The following is a 5,567-nucleotide window of genomic DNA, read 5'->3' on the forward strand; positions in this document are numbered from 1 at the left end:
CTTTGGCATACCTCTATTGATGACTCAAAGCACAGATCTTTAGGATTTTGGAGGAAAGCTCTGCTATCATCTGCAAATAACATCCTCCCTATGAGAAACAGATTTTATCTTATTTCTGAGCCTTAGTAGAGACTGAATGTTTAACCATGGGCCACCAAGTTATCATGCCACCTAAGCTTCCCATCATGAGCTGGGTGTTGACTGACTCACAATCGTAAATTTGGCCATGCACAGCAGCACTTCATCATCAAATGGAAGTGGTATATATGCGATTGGGCTCCAGCAAACCCTGAAGGCAAGTGTAAGTTATATAAGGAAGTGGTCCAGGTGCCCATGGTCTTCACTTCTGCTACATTACTTTTTCTCTCCCACCCTATACCTATGGCCTCATGGAGAGTTCCCTGTGATCAGCTGACTGAGGAAGAGAAAACTTGTGACTCGTTCACAGATGGATCTGCTCAATACGCAGGCACCGTAGCACTGAAGCCCATTTCTGGAATTTCTTTGAAGGACAGCGGTGAAGGAAAATTTGGTCAAACAGTAATCTAGGTGTACTTTGTACAAAAGGTTTTTTTTAGATGTGATTAACATTTGCACACAGTTAACTCTAACACAGATTAAACTCAGTAATGTGGGTAGGATTTATCCCATCAGCTGAAGGCCTTGCCAGCCAGACCTGAGATATCCTAAGGAAGAAGGAATTCTGCATCAAGACTACAATATAGTAGGCTGAGTTTCCAGCCTGCCAGCCTACTCTACATGTTTCAAACTCAAGATTGCAACATCAACTCTTGACCATATTTCCAATTTACTACCTGGCTTATGGATTTCAGACTTGCCACCCCCACTTCCCACCCAGTCTCATGAATCAAGAGTCAGTTTCTCTAGACCAATCTTTCTCTTTCTCCTCATTCCCTACATGTTCTACCTATGGAGTTTGTTTGTAGTAAATGTCTGTCTTTCTCTCCTTCTCCTTCTCTTTCTCCTTCTTCTTCTTTTAGATAATTCCCAGAACAAACAGTACACTTCAAGAGCAGAAAATCGGGGCTAAAGAGCCTGAGTTCATTATATATATCCTATTAGTCTGTTTTTCTGGGGACTTACTGACTGATATATATACCTGAAAAACCAAACCTTTGCTGTCGAGTTGATTCAAACTCATAGTGACCCCATAGGACAGAGTAGAACTGCCCCATAGGATTTCCAAGGAGCAGATCGTGGATTTGAACTGCTGACCTTTTGGTTAGCAGCCAAACTCCTAACCACTGTGCCACCAGGGAGATATACACACACACACACACACACACACACACACAAATACATATGTGTAATTAATAAAATATTAAATCTTTATAGCTGATACCTCCCACTTTCATTTCATGGAAAATTATAAATTAATTTTTCTTTATAAAGGTGTAAATGAATGAGTCTTCTAGGAGTGGGGAATTCAGGAAGCCCTCTCTATGTTATTTACTTCATATCAGGATTTTATTTCAGAAGGTAAATTAAAATAGAAAAGAGAAAAATACCTCACACATTTTACTCTTTATTATTATGAAATTTTAATCATGAAAGTAGATCTCATAACACTAGAGGCTTAAAAATTAAGAATTACTACCGCCATGCCCCCAAGAGCCCAATATTTGAAGGTACTGTTATTTGGCATTGAAAAATTTCAGAAAGAAAAATTCAGAGCACTCACCAAGAATAGTCAGTGAGCTCAACTGCCCAGTAGCACTTTTCAATATTCTAGACTGGGCTCACTGTCCTCACTACTACAGTTGCCACTGGCATCGCCACTGTCCCACCACTGCTACTGTCAATAATACCTCTAGAATCTCTCCCCTTAGATTTCTAGTCCTATATCTCTTCTGTCAATCCAAAGTGCAAAAGTAGGGGTTTCAGTAAAAATGGTGGCTTAGGCAGATGCACCACAACAACCCCCAATAACAAAGACTCGAGAAACAAAATAAAACATACACAAATAATAACCTTGGATCTCAGAACATAAAATGGAGAATTAAAGAAACAGACAGAGCATTGATAGGAGAGACAAAACAGGACAAGCAGGAAAACAGAGATTCATAGACCGATTGTACCCTGCTAGCTGATTGGGCATAACATGCCATTTTGGGACGGCATCAACTAACAATCCAGAGTAAAGAACCTAGGAAAGCAACCTCAAGGAGAACACAGCTGGCAGCAAAAATTCTGTGCAAACAATCCCAGAAGGAAATGATGAGGTGGGAAGGATATGTCCTGGGACAGGGCACCCCTGACAAGGTAAAATATGGAAGTGGTGTAGTATGAAAGCAAGAGAACCACAGGAAAGTACTTCTAGAGCAAAGGGAGACAGACTGAATCACTGGAGCTTAAAGGAAGGAGACGGAATAGACAGGCAGTGCACATTTGCAGAGGAACCTGGGATGGTACAAAAAGGAATGGTGGATGTGAGCTCCACTTCTTCTAGTCAGTGCAAGAAGGGAAGGAACTAAGAATTAGCACAGGGATCGCTTGTTGGTGGTGGCATCTGGACATTTAGACAGGATAAGCCTAGCAAATCTCAATCCACAGACTAACAACTAGAAGCACCCACCCAAAACTGATCCTGTGCAAACTGTCATCACTTCCTGCCCCTGTAGGCTTCTTTTCACTTCCCACCCTCTCCAAGACATGCCTGCCATTGCATAATGACCATAAATCCCATTCTGCACCCCCCCCCGCCTGAGGCACAGGCTGCCTACGTTAACACATATAAGCCTCACCCCACCATCCTCCCCTCCCTGAGACACAGACAGCCTCAGCTAATGTGCACAAACCTAATCCTGCACCCCTACCCTTCCTGAGGCACAGGAAGTCTGTGCTAAGTGCACACACCTCACCCTGCCCTCCTCCTCTCCCTGATGAGCAGGCCATCTGTGAAAACCCAGGAAGGCTCCACTTTACCCATCCCCTGTCCTGGATGCAGAAGCCCCCATTTCCTTTTCCCTCTCACCCTCAGAACCCCTCAACCCCCAGCCTAGCACACTCTGCAGTCTGCCCTGCCGACACCCAGGCCAAGTGAGACTATGCCCCTTGCCCTGACAACACCCCCCTGGCTGAGTGGGAATTTTTTCCTACCCTGCTCACCCCTCCCTGGGCCCATGGTCCCACATACCCTATGCCCATCCATCACTGTGTCCCATCCTGCATTTCAGGGGTTGTACTAACAGCTTGTGCCAATGTATCCAGAGCACATTATCCCTGCAGAGCTGTGAAAGGATTATGACCACCTGATACCTGGTAACTCACATTGGGAAAAGGACCTATTCACACACCAACAAGCAATCCTCCAAGACCCCAGTGTGTGTAGGACTTCAGTGTGTGTGCAACCCACCATACCCACCAGTGGGAAAAAAGGACCATACCAGCCAACAGAGTACACCAGACCTATACATAGACCAACTATCAACATCATAATCATACACAAACCAATATTCCAAAAATAATCAATTAAAAAGTACAAAGGAAGGTAGACAATACAAAGAGAAAAGCTAAGCTCCAGATATACCAAAACAAAAGCAAAACAATACAAAAAGGCAAACAAACATAGAATTAGTAAAGAAATCTATAAACAAAATAGAACCTTATACCTCAAAGGCAGCTGTCAATTACAAATCATGTGAAGAAACAGGATACAATGGCTCAAGTAAATGAGCAAAATAAAGGGATGGAAAATGTTTCTGAGGGAGAACTGATAATGCAACTAACTGACAAAAAATTCAAAAGACTAATATTTAGGTTTCTCAAAAAGATCAAGGAAAAAGCCTAGAAGAAATCAGGAAAACAATACAAGAACAAAATAACAAACCCAAAAAAGAAATAGAAAAAAATACAAAAAAATTATAAATTCAGAAGCTTAACAATGAAATATCAGAAATAAACAACTCAATGGAAGAACACAGAAGTAGAATTGAATCAAAGGAAGAATCAGCGAAATAGAGGACAAATCCCTTGATACTAATTTGTTTGAGGAAAAAGCAGAAAAAAGATGGGAGAAAAATGAAGAAAGCCTAAAGGTTATGTGGGACAACATTGAGAGGAATAATATACATACATTAGGGAACCCAGAAGAGGAAGAAAGAAAAAAGAGTACAGAGAAAATTTTTGAAAGACATAATGGCAGAAAACTTCCTAAATTCATGAAAATGAGATTACCATCCAAGAAGCTCTATGAACTTCATACAAGATATACTACAAAAGAAATTCATCAAGACACATCATAATCAAATTTTCCAGAACCAAAGACAAAGAATGAGAGCAGCTCAAGAAAAGCAAAATATCACCTACAAAGTGGCCTCTCATTAGAAACCATGCAGGCAAGAAGGCAATGGGATGACAGATACAAAACCCAGAAAGAAAAGAACTGCCAACCAAGAATCACATATACGGCAAAATTCTGTCTTAGTCATCTAGTGCTGCTATAACAGAAATACCACAAGTGGATGGCTTTAACGAAGGGAAATTTATTTCTTCACAGTAAAGTAGGCTAAAAGTCCAAATTCAGGGTGTCAGCTCCAGGGGAGGGCTTTCTCTCTGTCAGCCTTCCCATCAACCTTCCCTATGACTAGGAGCTTCTCCACGCAAGGATCCCAGGTCCAAAGGATGCACTCTGCTTCCAGCACTGCTTTCTTGGTAGTATAAATTCCCCTGTCTCTCTGCTTGCTTCTGTCTTTTATATCTCAAAAGATAGCCTCAAGACACAATCCAATTTTGTAAATTGAGTCCTGCCTCATCAAGACAACTGCTGCCCTTACTCCGTCATTAACATCATAGATACAGGATTTACAATATATAGGAAAATTACACAATACCGGGAATCATTGCCCAGCCAAATTGATAGACACATTTTAGCAGGGAGGACATAATTCAATCCATGACATTGTCTTTTAAAAATAAGGGCAAAATTAAGATGTTCTCAGATAAGCAGAAATTAAAAGGAATTTGTAAACACTGGACTAGCGTGACAAGAAAGATTAAAGGTCCTTCGGAAAGAAAACCAAGGACAACAGACAACAACCTGAGATAAAGATACCCGATAACATCACCCAGATACAAGCCAGGTAAATGCTTCACAAAGGTAAAATAAAACTACAAAATTGATTAAAGGGAATCAGAGATATAAAGATACAAATGACAACTTCAAAACAAAAGAAGGAATGAAAGGTATAGTTACAGAACTTCCATAAGGAGAGGAAGTCAAAGCAATCTCAAGACATGACAGACAGTTTTAAATTTAGAACAAAGGAGGACATTATATAGTGATTAAAGGGTCAACTCAACAAGAACAGTCTTAAATATTTATGCATCCAATGCCAGAGCTCCAAAATTTATATAACAAACTCTAACATGATTGAAGAGAGAAATAGATCTACAATATAGTAGGAGATTTTAACACATCACTTTTGATGTTGGACAGGACAAAAAGAAAGAAAATCAACAAAGATACAGAAAACCTAAATAACAACATGAACCAATTGGACTTCACAGACATATGTAGAACACAACCCCAACAGCAGAACAATACA

Source organism: Loxodonta africana, chromosome 20, assembly GCF_030014295.1.
Source record: "Loxodonta africana isolate mLoxAfr1 chromosome 20, mLoxAfr1.hap2, whole genome shotgun sequence".
Taxonomy (NCBI): Eukaryota; Metazoa; Chordata; class Mammalia; order Proboscidea; family Elephantidae; genus Loxodonta; species Loxodonta africana.